The sequence below is a fragment of the Symsagittifera roscoffensis genome, chromosome 5 (genome assembly GCF_963678635.1).
Source record: "Symsagittifera roscoffensis chromosome 5, txSymRosc1.1, whole genome shotgun sequence".
NCBI classification, from domain to species: Eukaryota; Metazoa; Xenacoelomorpha; order Acoela; family Convolutidae; genus Symsagittifera; species Symsagittifera roscoffensis.
Window position 1 is genome coordinate 45,990,047 of NC_087066.1, and position 18,694 is coordinate 46,008,740.

General features: G+C 36.4%; 1 protein-coding gene across 1 annotated transcript in view; it reads left to right on the forward strand.

Annotated features, from left to right (window-relative positions):
• LOC134846440 (uncharacterized) overlaps nucleotides 1-18,694 on the forward strand; it is a 331,689-nt gene that overhangs the window by 261,624 nt on the left and 51,371 nt on the right. The window lies entirely within an intron of this gene.

Genomic DNA, 18,694 nt, shown 5'->3' on the forward strand with positions numbered 1-18,694 from the left:
ATTATTTGTTGTAAAATTTTGGGGTTCGAAAACTGAAATTTCAAAGTTTTGCAAATTTGAAATTTCATTTGAATCAAGACAAACAATTACAAAAGGTTTGGCCCCAATCTGATATTTATTTGTATTACTTTGTTTTGTGTGGTAAAAATCTATAAAAAATACGTTTACAGACGAAGTTCCTCAAACTGCACTGAAGGACAGCGGTTGCTATCTACTATACCAAACAACCAGGACAGATCGCGGTTGCTATCTACTATAACAAACAACCAGGATTGACCTAAAATACTTGTCAAATAACTTTCATACATCATCCTAGTTTTATGACACAAATTTTCTATTCATAAAAACTGTATGAAAAGCATTTCCTCGAAAAAAAGCCATGTACTGCTTTAAATTCTGACGTTTTGTCAAAACCAGACCCTCCCTCCAGGGATTTTGATAATAAAGAAAACTCTTAAGTTAAATAGCGAAAATAACACAAAAGAACTTCGTTTGAAGCTTATCCCTACATAGTATTTGTTACAATTCACACAGCATTTGGACCAAGTTAACATCCTCCCCCCAAACACGTTTAGCGGGGAGGATGTTAACTTGGTTCTAAGTTGGGAATTTTCAGCCAATCAGAATCGAGCCAATCAGATTCTAATTTGAGTTACAGGCAAAAATTTCGAATTTGACTAGGACTACGTTATAGACAAGAAATAAAAAATTGTTCAGGAAGATTTTTAAAAAAAGTTTTGCAAGTGGCGCATATGACTCGATTGGGGTGACATGTAATTAGAACCATTTGCCTTTTTGAGAAATTGGTATTGAAGTATTTGAGTGTTTCTAAATTATAATAGTCAGTGAGAAAAAATTGGAAGACAAGTTTATGCATTTGTAGATACGACTTCAAAGGTTTTCAAATATAACTCGACTCCATCTAACCGTGATTTGTGTTAGCTGTTGACTTGAAACAAAACTTTTTTTCAACTTTTTGGCCTGGAACTAAAATTTTTCCGGTTATATTTTCTGATGATACCGATAGTACCGATAGAAGATATTCGTATATTTTTAGCTTCGAGAGAAAAACGGGGAGAACACAGCTACATTTTCCAGCCATAATGAATCGTTTACAACTTTTTTAAAAACATTAGTTTTTGTTGAGCTTCACACAACTAAATGATTGATTTTCAAGCGCTAAATTTGTTGACTTATTGTTCCGATTTTCGAAGAAAACAGAACATTTATGCTTGGTGCGGTTTTTTATTCAGTCAAATTTGGGCAATTCAATATGAGTTTACAACAAAACAAAAATAACAAAACATTTTAATGCCCCATTGAAAATATTAGCTCCCTGAAATCAAACTTAAAAAGATATTTTACCTCTTCAATGAGTTTTTTCAAGTTTTGGGAGTATGAAAAATACCCATTTGGCCATGCTCTGGACTAATTTATACGCTCATTGAAAAAATTTATTTTATCATAAAAACGTAACGCGAATTATTTATGCGTGGCGAGTTATCCCGCACAACAGAACTGTTCCAAATTGAATTCAGGCTGGCTAGGCTCTCCTATTAAGTTTGTACGACTCAAATTTTCAAACTTGATCTTTGATATTGTCAAAATTATAGTTTCTCAATATTTTCGTTTCCCAAAAAACTATTCGATAATGATCATGGAGAGTCGGAACGCTCAGGACTTTGCCCTGCTGTACGAGCAGTTTTGTTTCGTTTTATTGTAGTGCCAATTGGGGATATAAATCAGGGATATGTTATCCAGGCACTTTTGAAAAATTTGCAGTTGTTCACAGCAAAATTTTACAGTTGTTAAGTTTCTCGAGATGACTTCAGTTTTTTTTTGTTTTTGCTTGTGGCTAGCTATTCTTCGTCATTTTGGATGCAATATATGAAATGGATCATGTTAACTAATAACCCCCCCCCCCCCTCCCCTATTGCAATAGGGGGAAGGGGGAATAGTTAAAAAGGTTTGGATGAAATTTATTAAAATAATTTCAACCAATTGGAATGCGAATTGAAATAACGTCAACCAATAGGAATGCGACAGAACACATTTCTGAGAAATACAAAACCAATCTATCCGTTTGACAATTAAACTTGCCGAAATGTGTTTTTTTTTATAGTGGGGGGATTCTTTACAAGGTACCATAGGGGGGGATAGTTAACCTGAGTCTATGAAACTTTAAAAAATCATAATTAACTGCTGCAACAAATCAAAAACTCCGTGCTATTTCAATTTCCAGCTTATCCTTGATTGCCTGTAGATCTGAGGCAAGTTTGTGTCTCCAGCTACTAGTGTCAAAAACTTCGATCAAGTTATTTTTTGTTCAACTCTGAAATTGATCTCATTGGTGTGATTTATTTTCGGTTGACTAAATGGACTGCTGTAGATGAAACAACCGTTCACGCTCTTCGTAGATACTATAATAAGAAACAAATATTTTTAAAAACGAACAACTGGATTTCACAGAGTGGTCAATATCTTCATCGGTTTTCACTAAGATGTCACCTGCGGGATTAGATGAGTTCGTATTCATGAAATGTATAAAAAAGTTTTGAATTTTATGCTATAGTGGATTGCAGTCAATTCGTGAAACTTTCGGTTTGCTTTGAACCCAAGCTAAAAGATCCTGTGTCTGTGATTTTTGCCTCACTTCTACTTTCCTGGTTTTGTTTAACTGTCATGATGATGACGTCATCTTCTTCCTTGAGCTTTTAAATTTTCAAAATATGCTCGTTAGTATCCTTTTGGTTTTGAAAAAACACATAACAGCCTGTTCGTCATTTTCTAGTTTTTCTAGTATTTCCGTCTCCGTTATTGCTTTTTTTTCGTTTTAACTTTTCTATCTTGTTTTTTCCAGTTTTTTTTGTCTTTGCTTTTGGTGTCTTGTAGAAAATACATTTTTTTGCATCTCTTATATTCTTTGTCTTGGTTTTTGCTCCTCTGATAATTACTGTACTTTTTTCACTGGTTTACCGTGTGGATACTGGTTCGCATACTATGATGTTTTTCTCAATTCCAATTTCAGTCTCTTGTTGCTGCTCTTGTTTCTGCATTCAACTTAGGTTTGATTTTTTGTTAGGGTGGTCGGTTTCTCTAGCAGGAGCTGCAGTAACAAATAACTTGCGAGTGATACATGTAATTTAGTACTTGTCCTTGAATTTGTTGCAAGGAGCACAAAAGTATTTCTATTACATTCTATTACTTTATCATCAGTCTTAAAAAACAAATTGCTACTACATTTTGCACTGCCAGGATTCATTTTAAGCTTCTGCTTCATTCTCTTTGCCTTTTTCAATTATTACTCTCTGACTAAACACTCCTCGTAACGATTTCAGTTGTTTTTTGTACAATATTTTGCCTCCTAGATGAGCTATCTTAGATGTGTTCGGAGTGTTCAACAACATGCTCACGTATAGTCCGCTCTGTGTGACTAAAATGCATCTTTCCAAAATCGCCGAGCTTTGACTAGTTGGGTTGCGGATCAAACATACCTCTTTATAATTACTGAGTTAACTCAAGTTCCTCAGTCCAAAAGTTCAGCTAAAGCCTCAGTTTCCGGTCAAGCTAACCATAGGGCTGGTTTCAATCTAACCTTAGGGTCTGAGCACCCTGTCCCGATTTATCAAGACTTTTTTTAACCTATTTTCACTTCATACTTGTTTTTGGGATCTTTTATTTAAATCATGCCGTGGTTCGGATCGGTGGTCAAGTCGTCGCATCCTGTGTTTGTTCATAAAGAACATCCCAGAATGAATTGGTCAGAGTCATCACAGTTCTCCACCTTGTTAAGCTAATCAAGAAATGTCTGCCTCTTATCTGCCGTGAGATTTTTGGTGTTCTGCCAGCTACAAAATTTCGCTTTGGCTTGCGGCAGCTAATTGAAAGTCGGTAGTTGCCAAATCCAATCTTCCGTAGCCCATGCCCGTCTATGTGCTGATAGTCACGACATTGACCACCGCTCCGGTGCCCAACAAGCCTTTGACCGGGAATTGTCTCCTCTGTTATGAGTGTTATTTGAGCAAACTCAGCATAAGCCCAGCTAAGACAGCCTCAGAGCCTTTATGAACAGCATCCGTTTCTCCCATCGCGTTTTGTCCAAAGAGCCTGACTTTCAGCTCCTCCTGCTCTGTGTAAATAATTTCCTCCTCATGGAACTTTCTCGTGAAATAGGCTTTGGATTATCTTTTGAGACCATCCTAATTTATCATGAACAGGTAAAGAGCATGGATCTCTATGTCGTGTCCATCCACTTTCATCAATCTTGTGTTGCCGGCCTCGAGTAACGCTCGTACTGATCTTGAATCCAGTTCAGTTTTTCTAAGGCATATATTTTTGCATATATAGGCATATATGTTTGCATATATATCTTAGTGGATTAGAGATGTTTCAGCTCAAACCCTTGTTAACCTCATGTTTTGCTACTGATATGATCAATACTATTTTGACTACTTCCTTTAAAATCATGTTGAACTTCAAGCTTCCACATTTGGGCGCGTGTTTCTTCTCTGTTTTCGTTGTCTTGTCTATAGTAACGAGTCGTTCATTTAGTCCAGTTTCTTCCAACACCGATTTTACCCATTGCTCCAACTCTTTCGTTGATAGCGCCTGTTGTACTTTTTGTAACGCAGCCCTTGATGATATACCATTATCCACTTGAAGTGGTGTCGAAGTCAAGGTATTTAAGATCAATCTGATTGCATCCTCGGCTGCCGCTCTCATTTTTTCTGTCATGAGGGTTCTACGGGATTCTTTTTTTTCTGGTCTCGGCGGCATTAATCAAACGTGCTTGGCTGGATTTCACTCTCAGCAATGCTTCTTTGTGCCCGGGGTGCTTTGCATCAGCTTCCGCATCCAGAACTCATTCAAAACTTAATAAAAAGTTTTCGCAGGTTACAGGAAGCAACGCGAGCCTAACTTTCTGATAAGTCCCTTGACATGTTCTTCATGATCCTCTTCTGTCGCATTAAGGTCATCGAGGAAAAACCAGTTGTTTTCATGCCTTGTTTCCATGTAAGAAAAGACAACACCTTGTGGTCTAGGGAGCCGCAGTGTATGCCAGATCTTCTTTCTTCTTTGTCATCTCGTGGTTTGTAGCAACCGGAACTCGTGTCAGTGTTCGTGTCACCATAACTTTCAATATTTGCTGTAAAAGTTTTGAGTACTCGGTCTGATTAGCAAAATTTTTGCGCAAAATCAATGTCTTGCATGAAAACACAATGATCTAATTAGACGAAGTGTGTGGCTAGCAAAATTTTCAGTTTGTCGTTTTTTAGATTACCTATTCAATTGGACATGCTGGTCAGATTTTTCTCTGAAATCCTTCCATCTGAGTTGATTCTCCTTCTCACTTTTTCCAGATTGTCCAAGAACTTATCAGTTGACTCATAATTGCAATGACGCCTCTTCCAGAAACACCATTGCCTTGTGAAGTTGCACCCTCAAAAAAAAATGCATAAGGATCTCATAATTTATCCGGTGACCTTCACGTTCAACTGCCCTCTTTACCATGTAAAATTTCGAGGCTTTAACTTCGAGTTTACATGTCACTGCACTGCATTTGCGCTTATTTGATAGATTCTCTTCTTCGAAAAAGAGCTTCATCACATCTATCCAGAGAAGTCCGCAGCCCTCTCACAGAACCTTAATGCTTAGGATTTTTGAGATACTTCGGAAAGGATTTCGAAAGTTTGCAAATGCCTGTTTTGAGAGACCTGTTGAGAAGTTCAAATACTGAAGCTTCAACGATGGTGTCATATGGTGTCTTGTGCTCATCTTACTGGAGACATGGGTATTAAGTTTATCCTCGAAGAAAATCCTAAAAAAGGCACGTGGGTCCTTACAGCTATACTTTACTGGAGCCACTCTGGGCGGACCCTCGCTCCTTTGCTCAAAGCTTAATTTTGGCATTGGCTGTGGTTCTGTAGATTTTGGCTCTTCAATCCTGTTCTGATTACCGAGTCAGTCGTTGTTTGCCTCCGGGGAGCCCACCGGTTGTTATATTTCAACTACTTGTTGAGCTCCCTCATCGTTAGATTCATTTTTCATCGATACAGGCCTGAATGGTCTCTTCAATCATACAATAGAGCTCGTTCACGCATCATCCGACTATCCCTTTCTTCCGCTTCCCTGGCTATAACAAATAAGTTCTGTTAGACTGCAAACAACTTGTTGTGCTAGCATGGCTCGCTCGTATTTCATCTGGTATCGCATTCTAGTTAGTTAAGAGCTGAGATCTGGCTGTGTATTTTTATCTACCCTGCCCTCACGCCTCCAAATGCATAGTTGGCGTCAAACCAACTGACGGAGATATCACCAGCACTTGCAGTCTGATGCATGATGCAGCCTCACTCTTGATGTGTCCCCATTGACATAATTTTTTAGTCAAATGCTCAGGATGGTCTCAATGTGATTCCGTCTCACAATGGCATCATCGGTGATGTTGACGCCGCGTTGCTGTTGTCGCATCAAGCATCTGCGGCGAAATCCAGTTATCAATTGGTCAATCCCAAAAGACCGAATTCCGATTGAAATCCATTGACGCCAGCTGAAACAGACTTGGTCTGATGACTGTTGGAACTATGTCTGTCTCGGAAAACTGTTTCCAACGAGCCAAAAGCTCATCATATCTAGCCTTGTACCAATTGTTCGGATTTTTTATCTGAATTCTGTTCTGTCCCCAGGAGTGATACTGCCCATCAGTGAATTCTTCCTCGGAGTTTGAGCGGAGGGGAATGCTGCTTATTCTCAGCGGTGTTTTTGGTTGCTGATTTTGATTTTGATTTTGGTTGCGTTCCGAGTTCTTCCTTTCTTGTATGACTCTTCGTTCCTCTCTTTCTTGTTCAGATTCATTTCCAGGTCCTCCAACATTCTCGTGGTTGCAAGCTCTCGACTTAATCAACGTCTCATGTCCTTCTTTGAACGCTTTGGGTCGTGGCGAATTAGTTGTTTCATTCGTGGAGTTTTGCGATCTATCGCCAATCACGCTTTCTTGGTCTCTTAATTTTATTTTTATCTTTAAAACACTTTGCCTTCTTCATTTGGTGTTTCATTTGGGCCATCTATCTGAAGTACTGCTCACAGAGAAAGGACTGTGCATTATGAACCTCATAGTGCAAAATTTTCCGGTAAGTTATCTTTGATTATTCAAAGTTTCGACCTTCTGTCTAATTTTCTTATTTAGACAGATTTTTCTCAATCTAACTTCCTCATTTTTTCTGAGTCTTGTTCTTGGCATTTTCTTCTATAAGGTGGACTGAAAGACAAAAAAGTCCACAGCGCAGTTGCCTTTTTCGGTATAGAAAAACTTAGAAAATCAAAAAAAATTTGATGTCAACAATTCCGTCAAAAGCAGTTAATTTTTAAACCAAAGCTCGATAGTATATACAACTGCGAAAAAATAGTTACAAGTTAATTACGATATCATAACCTCCAATTTTGTCAAAAAATCAAATTGACCGCTTGACTTGGAAAATCGTATTCGATGGAGCGTAAAATTAAACGGTCTAGTGTAATTTTCAACGAGCTAAGACTTCAGAAGTAGTTCCCGAATTATACGTCAATTATTCTAACGATACCCAACAATCCTGTTGGCTTCAATTTTGTCTTGTTAACATCTGTCCAATTGCCGCCATTCCTTCCGAATGATAATAGTTTTGCCAATTATTGTGCTTAAATACTAAAACACCATTCCAGTAAGGGTAATTATGTTTTTCTACAGTTTTTTTTGTCTTTTTAGAGTTTTTCAGTGTTTTGGTTTTTATTGGTTCAAACTAATTCTGGTTTTGGTTTTTTCATGGCTTATAACATTTTTAAATTATTTTTACGTTTTCTCTTTACTTGTTTTAGAAACTAGAGCCGTGAGAGAAGCGGTTTTTTGACTCTCAACCTAAACCTCCGGCTTCAGGATTTTTTGGTCGAAGATTTTTGGGACTAAAATGAAAAGTGAACTTGAGCATTTATTGACAACTCACTGGCGTCAAATAAATAAGTTTTCCGTGTTTTCACCGTCTTGACTTAGCCTGTTACTATTGAGAGTTTTTAATAAGGGTCATTGAACGTGTTACGACTTTTACGCGATCAGCTGAACGGCTAATACTTAGGTTTTGAATACATGTACAAAATAAGCAGAGAGATCTCAAATCTCCAGACAACGTAGTGAAGCCTAGAAATGGAGCTCAGAACCATTTCGAGAGTTTTTTTAGTGACAATTTCATTTTGATTCTATTATGACGAGTTGACGCTTTGCTTGCCCTCATTTACTCATATTCTGAAACAACGTACTTTCATGAAAAAAAAATTCAAATTTTATGGAAATAAATTCAAACTTTAGGGCATTCCAGTAGTTACAAGGACTATAATAATTAGAAAAAAGCTCATAGCTGCTAGTCTTCCCTCCTCGCCCTTTCTGGGGGATAACGCCGTTGTCGTTCGAATATCCAGGTTCATCAGGAACTTTTCAAAAATTTTGAGATTTTTTGATAAATTCTAGCTCGCAATTTGAAAACTAAAAAATTTGAAAATTTAGATTATCTTAATTAATTAACTTTCGTTGTTCCTTTCTTTTAGCAATTACACGTTTCTTGTCACGATGTTTCGTGCCCGGAATGTTCGATTGTGCTTTCTGGCAGAATGGCATAAAGCTAGAAATTTCTAGTTATTCAAAAAATTGTTCGTTTGTTTGAAATTTTACTTTTTCAGCACGAACCCTTTGTGAAAATTCAATTTTCTCTCCCTTTTTTGATTGACTTTTTGTTCTTAGTTTGGAGGGAAAATAACTCACTGGGTTGCTTGCAAAAAGGCTGTTGAATTTCTTGTCCTTGTCGAGTTAGAGAGCATATGGTTAATATCGTCGATACTAGCGAGCGTTATCATCTCGGAACGTAGGATTCTTCTGAAACAGTTCTCGATCAAAATCACTGCCTAATTTTTGTGGTCAAACCGGAAAAGATTTTGTTGCAATCAAAAGAAAGTGACACAAATTTTGTCTTGGACTTTCTTTTTTTCACTTGCGAGATCTTGTGACTTAAAACCGACTTCTAGACTTTTTCCCCATGAACAAGTTTTATACTAATTCTTCTGACATGTTTAATTCTATCGGTATCCTCAAAAACTTCAAGCAAAAGCACCTCTCTGTTCAATTGAGGTTAAAAGTTGTTTCAATTATTTTGAAGGAAAATTGTTGATTTTCTCAAGGTTTTTTTTTGGTTCTTGTCCTAATTTCTGTCGACTGGTTTTCCGCTTTTTTTTCATTCGCAATTGCTGTTATCTGTTACGTTTTTCAAGCTTTTATTCAGAACTTGATTTTAAAGTTTTGATTCAAACAGTTTTTAGTATAATTACTTTTGCAATCAGCCTTGCGACTACACTTTTTTCCGTAAACAACTTTAGGCACAGATTTTGCACGTGAAAATGTTACACGTATATCAGCCGAAAAGTGAATGTATTGGGTGCATGTTAGTTATGGGCTTCTTGTGCCTGTTATGGGTTCCTTCCTTACTATTTTTTGTGCCAATTTTTTTTGGTGCATTTTCGGCGTTCGATTATAAAAAAATTTTTTTTTTGAATAGTTTCAATTTGCAAAACATTTCTGGCTTAAGTTTCTAATGCTTTTGATTTTTCAAGCAGCTGTTTTATTTTGTCTCTTTTTTGTAGTAAGTGACTGATTTTATGATTATTCTCAACTTTTTTTCTGAAGATTTTCTACAACAATTGAAAATATCGGTTCATCTTTTTTTCGAAAGATAGCTATTTTATTTGAAAAACGAGACCAACCAAGCCTGCAAATCACAAAGCATTAAACTCAAACTTTTCATTATTTTCAACCAACATTGCTAGACGACTTTATCGTTTCCCTGTTGAAGTTGAGTTGCTGTCTGCTAAGTTCCTTAATGAATTTGTTGAGTTTTCACTTTTTTGGGTAGCTTCAAAAACAACAAAAAAACTAGTCAAAAATAGTTCTTCTGATTTCTGTTCGTAAATTAAAAACGTTTATTATTTTACTCGTGTCCAGCTAGTTTTGATCGATTCTTGGGTGTTGATCGGTTTTTAAGAGTTCATTTTTGTAGATTCATGAAAATGGACTTGAAGTTTATGGGTTTTTTTTCATATTTTTTCGGTTTGATTTGAGTCCGCTCAAAAATTGTCGGCTTAGTTGTTGCCTAATCACTGATTTTTTTCTTGTAATTGTTTGCTTGATTTTTTTCGTTTCCCCATCATTGTAGTTGAAATCACAAGTGTTGTTCATTTTGGTCTTAGGTGGGACTTAAAATAATAAAAAAACTTCTCTGAAATAACTATTTTTTTTTCTGAATATGTGACCGCCCAGTTATTATTTCCGGTTTCGTTTATTCTTCGTAATTTTGATTAGGTTGCTGATTTAATACCCAAACTTCTTGCATGTTGTCCTAAAAAGAACTTCTATCGACACATACGAAAAATAAATTTTATTGGAACTAGTTTTTTAAGTTTTCCATTCTTTTCTTATGTTTTTTTTTATTTCAATAGCAAGTAGTGCGAAGATTAGCTCGGCCACTGTATTGAAAGTTATCTTTTTGTCCAGAAGTTTACCAAATTTTGGTGGAATGCTTTTGGCTTATGTTGTATAGTTTAAGTCATTTTTTTGTTCAGTTTCCATGGCAATCTTTTTCTTTCTATTGATTCTGCTTCCGGAGGAATCGATCGTAAAACTTTTGATATGAAAAGTTTTCCAGGAAAATTTTGTTTTCGAGGGCCGACCAAATTTTTCCGCCGTTTTTGCTGCTCGTTCATTCATTCTCAAAACTTGCCAAATCTTGTCATATAATTTGTGAAATAGTCTGATTTGATTTACGCTTGAGATTAGCAAAGATATTCAATTAGGGCTCCGTACCTTTTCCGGATGGCCAAATTCAACAAAATCAGTTGAATTTACTAATTGCTAGATCTACAATAAACTCAAATTCCGGAGCATTCAAATTCCCTCCTGTTTTTCAATTGAAAAATTCTCTTTAAGAAAAAATTGCTTAGCAAATGTCTCTATTTGTTTGGACTGTTTATTTGGCTTCTACACCGTACGATTAAATTTTTCATTGTTCTTGTGCTGTCAGCAGCCTCATCTCATTTCAAAACTTCTTGATTTATTCTTTCAAATTGTGTTACATTCGCAATGAGGTACATACCTACTGAACGGAAAGCCAAATTCTGTAACGATTGGTTACCGTTAAAATAGTGCCTTACATGCTTTTGACTGTTTCTACCATAGCCAATTTAACATGGTTTAAAAAAAGTTACTTTTTCATAGCTATCAGAGGAGAAGCGCAAATTAACCTAATTACATGTGAAGTAAATTAACTCATGGCTGGGTCTCAGTATCGCAAATCACGATGTCACTCTCAAAAACAGGGCTGATACACTATGATGATTATGTTAATCCATAACAATTATTTTTTGTACACTAGACAAAATCACCGCATCCATCGGAGTTGGATCAAGTTTTTATTTAAACTCCCAGCTTCTCATATCCTGAAACTGAATTTGCTTCTCAATAATATAACTTAAACCCATTCCAGGAAGCTAGCAGGTGTTAAACCTTCAATTTCCGCGCGCAACACTAGACCCTTCCGTTTTCTTCAACTTGAATGAAGAAGCGCCTTCATATAAGTTGCAAGGAAGAGTTGCATTTCCTTTTCTCAGCCTTCTCGATTAATTGCATAGGGTAAGTAACGATTGTGCACAATCTTTACAACCCGGAGGGCTTTATTTCTTCTCTAAGGCTTCGGTTCAAATCCACGTTACTACTGACTTTTTCTATATATGTTTTTTTTTCTGGCAGCGAAATCTGATTTTCTTTCGCGGTTTTCAGTTGTCTCAAAAAAAGAATTGTTACGTTTCATGCAAGTCCAAGTCAGTATTTTAAAAATGGTTTTGTAATTCCCAAGTTGCCCGAAACGCAAATAACGTCGTTAAATTTATTTCCAACGTATCGTACGATTGTTTTTCTTGCGAATAAAAAGAAGCAGCATTCTTGTCGAATTGCGTTTTGTGAATCTGGTAACACCTGTTTGTAAAATATCCTTGCTCAATATCTCTGTTTGTCCCATTTTGTTTCGGTCTATATAATATCGGCTTTTTCGACGTATTTTGCATAGTTTCAGGGGCGATCTTTTTCTCTACATTCATTGTCTGTTTCAGGAGAGGTGGGTCGTAGATTCTTTGATATGAAAAAATTTCAAAGATTGAATTTTTCACGACAAATTCCGTTTTCGGATTAACGAGTGCCAACAGAACTTTTTGCCTTAACTCACTTGCCTTAGTTAACTGGTTCTCAATGCTTGCTAATACTTTTTGTGAACTTCTTTCAAGAAAAAGGTACGAATGTAGTGTAGATTTAAGTTATCTAAAACTACTTCCTTTTTCAATTCAATTTCTTGTAATGCTCAATTTTTATTAGTGTATCGCAAAAGTGAAGATCCGCTTCGCCTCTGAATTTTTTCTTAAGATCAATTTAATGGGTCAAGTGATATATTTCAATAAGTTTGATTCAGTCGTAATTCTGACGACCTTTGAAAAGTTTCAGTGTTTTTTTTCGAGAACCAGCGGTTCGAAACTTGTGATTTAAGGCATAATTTTGGGCAAACATAGCAATTTATTCGGCTATTATAGGAGGATAAGGTTTTATTTAGGTACGGAAAATGTAATTTTTCCAGTTGAACCATTTTTCAGCGCATTCTTGCTTCATAAAAGTCTTTATCATTGTTGTTCTGTTCTTTTTCATTAAAATAACTGGCGAAGTAGTCCTTTACGGTTGAGATTAGCACTGATTTTTTTGCGCAGGGCTGCTTACTTTTTTTCCGGATACCAACTTTTTTAAACAAAATCACTTGTAATTTTTGATATCTAGTTTTTTGTGTTAAAGTTCCTGAGCATCTCCAGTGGACTTAGCCTAGAAGTAGCGGGCAGCGAAGGGGCTTAGCCTAGCCAGGGGCAGCGAAGGTTCTGTAAAAATATCAGAAGAACGAGAATATCATATTAACCGAGGTTACAGTCAGAAGTCCCTTCATCACATTATCCATTCAAAATACTCGATATGAAAGAGTAAAGTTTGAAGTTGCTAGAAGTAAAGCGAGTCAGATGGTTTGGGATCAATCCAATCAGATTGAAAAAACCGATAGCACCTGCACAGAATAATCCGGAGTTGAAAGTGACTTAAAAATTTTGGCCTGATATGAGGTTACGGGTTCATCATATTTTTATATGAAGCTGCGTTTTTGATCCCTTTGCTCTATAAATAAAAATTTCTTCGAAACTAGTTTTATCATTAATCGTGCCGAGAACACAAGCAGCGTTCGCAACCTGTATTGCGAGGGAGGTTCTCTGCTCCCTCGTTAAACTACCTGCCCTAGGTTCCTCGGTACCTGTGCTCATGTTCTTACAAAGCTTATTGTGAAAAATTGCAATGCTAGGGCCGGCGGCAATCTGAACTTCAAAAACTATTGGTTGAAAAATTTATCAATCAAAAAAAATTTTCTTTACTTGGCAGATTGTCGTTGTTCTGCCTCGCCACGGCCGTTTCGGGGTTACAAACTGAGCCTACTTGTATTTTATCAGAAGCTAGGGAGTCAACTACCGTTTTATTCCACAGGAGCTGCATACCAGCAGCCGAAATTACGAGCGTCAAATTGTCTGGTCGCTTCTGATCCGTCCGATGGAGTTGTCGTGGCTCTAAAACAGAAGAAAAGTGAGTGGAGGCGAGATTTTGCATTATGAGGGCTTTCAAATTTGAGTGCCTAGAGAGTCTCCCTGCACTTTTGACACAAAATAGGCCATGCCATCCATCTTCGGTTACATCATCTTTTCCGCCATTGCATCTATGTTTTCTATAATTTTTTAAAGCTAGGTGGAGTCCAGTTGCGATTCTAAGATGCTGATTTGACGATTTCACTCTTAGATTTTTATGCGGTATGACATTCATCTATTGCGCTACGAAATTATCCTGGGAAGCATTGAACATTTTTACGTCAGAAGGTTCTTGTTTCAAAATCATTTGACAAACTTTTCGATCAAAAATGGGCTCAATCCGTTTTTTTTTGGATTGCGTTTTCCAGAGCTACTTCACATTTTGCTGAATCGAGCCAAAGTTCGAATGCATCAGTATACGTTTCATCCTCCTGCTTTAAACCATAAATTTCACTTAAGGGTTATTAGCTTTCGCTCCTACTGCTGAGGCAAAAAAGTGGGTATAGCTAATAGGCGAGATCGGAAGAAACATAAATTGGCTATCATTCATTTTGACAATTGTTACCTTAAATGAAGAGTTTCATAAAGCGAAGTTTCAAGGTTTTATTCTGTTCTTTAACTAAATTTTTCGTTTCAAAATATGGTTGACCAACCGTATCTCTTTTTTGTGACGGTTTAGTTGGTTGCTACACCACTCGTTTAATTGCCGACAGAATAATTTTGTGCTATAAAAAGCTTCAACCTATATATAAAAAAAATTTTAATTTTATTCTTTCAACTTGTGAATGGTTTAACCCCGTCGGTATATTTCACAGCTCAGGGGCTCTGTTCGTCCAATTTTTTTGGTTTCATGTTATGTTGTCCTAGCAGCTGTAGAGGAACAACAGTTTTTTTGTCTGGGTTGTTGTTTCGAAAAATTATAACAAAAATTAAGAACGTGTTGCTTCTTTATTTTGAAGATTTTCCGCACAAGCATTTGAATTTTTTGTTCTGAAGGTTTTTGTCATTTTTCAAAGCAGATTTTGTCCTAAATGCCTTGTTTAATTTTTGTTTGCTAAACTGCTAAGCTTATTTTGTGTGGTGCCTTTCTCAGTTTTTATTGTAGCTCTAAAGTTTGTTTTTAGGTTCACTGAAATTACCGTGGACAAAAAACAACACAACCAGAAAAAAAAATTGTGTTGTTTCGGCTGATGGTGTATTGGCTTAGACGCCCTTTTTCAGTCGTTTGCGGCGCAAAATAGATTTTGTAGTGTTCAATTATCGTGTTCAGATCTGAGCTACTTGCACAGCAACCGACCTTTCTTGTTGAAAGTGCCAATCGGTTGAGAGAACTAGTCTTGAATTTACTTAGGGAACTGTTAGCAATGTTTCAAGTTCCCTTTGAAAATAGAATGAACAGGCTTTGCACTTGCAACTACAATGAGAGTTGCCTTCAGAAAAAAAAAACAAATCATTGATGTGAAAACTAAGCCGACCACCTTTGAGCAGAAACGAAAAAAAGCCATTTATAATTATTTTTTTAATCTTTCAAGTCCCCACTTGATATTAGAATAAAAAACATTTGCCATTGCAATTAACAGCAAAATTGTAAACAGAACAAGCAAAGTTTGTTCTAGCAATGCAGTCGACAAAATCTGAGCGAACAAACGAAAAACAATTAGTTCATTTTTCTCGGAAGGTTTTTTTTTTCAATGTCCTTGATTCTAAAAAAACAAGATCCGGCCATTACTCGACCCCCTACTTTATGGTACAGACCTGTAATAAAAATAGAAAAAATAAGAAGAGAAGTGAAAAGAAGATAAGAAAAGTAGTGAAAAGAACTGATTTTTTAAAACTAGTTGTTAACCTGAAAAAAGTCTATAATCCAGTTTGATAACGCTGCATATCGCAAGTGTTAATCACTTTGAAGAAGAACTATTTATCTACCGCTCTCAAACGGTTCGAGAAAAATAAGAAACTAAAATACTCTTAGCATACTATGAACGGAATATACCCGGTCCAATGGAACATATGCAAAAAATAATCTGAAAGGTTTTTAACCAAAACTCCGCCTTCTCCAGCAACAGCGATTTCAATTCAGATGAAATGTAACTATTGTCCGCTTATGTCTCAATTGAGGTCAAAAATAATAGGTCCTATTATCATTGGCTCAAGTGTTAGAGACAATATCTCTTGTGCTTTTGTACCTCATTCTGACGGAGCCATTTTGGTACGCTTAAGACATGGGACTACAAAATCGTGTTACAGCTTAAGCCACTACCAAATAACCCCACACACTAGAACTAAGAACATTCCCATGGCTAGGCCTCTAAATACCAAAAAAACGCGAACGCCGTTAAAAAAGGGGTTGGATTCTCAAACATACCATTAGCTTTTGAACAGTGGAACTTTGATCCATTTCAGATGAATCAACCTAAAACCCATCTCAACATAATCGGTTAAAACACACTCAAAAAACTAAATTCAAAACTCACATATTGACATGACTCTAAATTCAAGTGAATCATGTAACTAAGATAAATCTGGAATTTTTAAGTAATTGGTTCTGGTTCAAATAGTTTTGTTCTCTGAATTATTGGGCAGCTGGACTCATCTACTTGCCCAATCCTGGTTCTCTCTTGCCCAGCGATGACACTCTCGTATGAATTCGCGTTGTTCTCTGTCGGGAACAAGACAGACTTACTCGAGTTGATGATCTCAGTAAAACTGAGAATGGCAGTTTTAATCAAAGACTATTTTTATCAACTTTCCCGCGATTATAACTCGGACTTTCTGATTAAATTGACTTCTCATTTCAGTTGTCGCGATAAACTTCAGCATAACAAACTTGATTCAAATTTTTCAAAAAACACAGTTCAACCCAAATTCAAGGTCAAACTTACAAATATGACCGACTAAAAAGCAGTGGCTAACAGTTTCCTAAATAACTTCAAAAGCAGTTCTTTCAACCGACTGGTAAATTCAGCAACAAAAACCGGTTGCAGTGCAAGAAACCCAGCTCTGAAGAAAATATTAGAGCACTTCATAAACGATTTTGCTCCTCAAAAGACTGAAAAGAATGCCTCTAAGCCATTATACTATCAGTCGGAACAACACAATTTTTTTTCAATTGTTTTGTTTTTGTCCACGGTTATATCAGTTCAGTTCAGTTGTTTTCTGATCTTTTAGGCGTTTTTGTCGCCTCTATCAATCAGCTTTTGATGTACTCATTTTCGATTATATAGTCTCTAGAGAAAAGTAGTGAAAAGAACTGATTTTTTAAAACTAGTTGTTAACCTGAAAAAAGTCTATAATCCAGTTTGATAACGCTGCATATCGCAAGTGTTAATCACTTTGAAGAAGAACTATTTATCTACCGCTCTCAAACGGTTCGAGAAAAATAAGAAACTAAAATACTCTTAGCATACTATGAACGGAATATACCCGGTTCAATGGAACATATGCAAAAAATAATCTGAAAGGTTTTAAACCAAAACTCCGCCTTTTCCAGCAACAGCGATTTCAATTCAGATGAAATGTAACTATTGTCCGCTTATGTCTCAATTGAGGTAAAAAAAAAATAGGTCCTATTATCATTGGCTCAAGTGTTAGAGACACTATCTCTTGTGCTTTTGTACCTCATTCTGACGGAGCCATTTTGGTACGCTTAAGACATGGGACTACAAAATCGTGTTACAGCTTAAGCCACTACCAAATAACCCCACACACTAGAACTAAGAACATTCCCATGGCTAGGCCTCTAAATACCAAAAAAACGCGAACGCCGTTAAAAAAGGGGTTGGATTCTCAAACATACCATTAGCTTTTGAACAGTGGAACTTTGATCCATTTCAGATGAATCAACCTAAAACCCATCTCAACATAATCGGTTAAAACACACTCAAAAAACTAAATTCAAAACTCACATATTGACATGACTCTACATTCAAGTGAATCATGTAACTAAGATAAATCTGGAATTTTTAAGTAATTGGTTCTGGTTCAAATAGTTTTGTTCTCTGAATTATTGGGCAGCTGGACTCATCTACTTGTCCAATCCTGGTTCTCTCTTGCCCAGCGATGACACTCTCGTATGAATTCGCGTTGTTCTCTGTCGGGAACAAGACAGACTTACTCGAGTTGATGATCTCAGTAAAACTGAGAATGGCAGTTTTAATCAAAGACTATTTTTATCAACTTTCCCGCGATTATAACTCGGACTTTCTGATTAAATTGACTTCTCATTTCAGTTGTCGCGATAAACTTCAGCATAACAAACTTGATTCAAATTTTTCAAAAAACACAGTTCAACCCAAATTCAAGGTCAAACTTCCAAATATGACCGACTAAAAAGCAGTGGCTAACAGTTTCCTAAATAACTTCAAAAGCAGTTCTTTCAACCGATTGGTAAATTCAGCTACAAAAACCGGTTGCAGTGCAAGAAACCCAGCTCTGAAGAAAATATTAAAGCACTTCATAAACCATTTTGCTCCTCAAAAGACTGCCGGAACAACACAATTTTTTTTCAATTGTTTTGTTTTTGTCCACGGTTATATCAGTTCAGTTCAGTTGTTTTCTGATCTTTTAGGCGTTTTTGTCGCCTCTATCAATCAGCTTTTGATGTACTCATTTTCGATTATATAGTCTCTAATTTATTGATTTCGCTTTTCTTCCAAAATTTGTCCAGGTTGTTCTTGAAAGCGTTCAAGGTCTTCGAGTCAATTATTTCTGCTGGCCTTATATTCCAATCTGTAGCTGATCTAATGGTAAAAAAAATTCCGCAACTCGAGGTTGGATTTCTTCGTTATCAATTTTTTGTCATTTGTCCTCGTTTCACGATCATTCAATTCGAACATGCCTTTTGTAGCTTTTGTTTCATAACGGTTGTAACCTATTTTGAACATTTCGATCATTCTTCCTCGCCTTCTGCGGTATTCAAAAGATAGTAGCTCTAGTTTTTTTAATCTTTCAATGTAGCTTAGTGTCTGCCGTACCATTG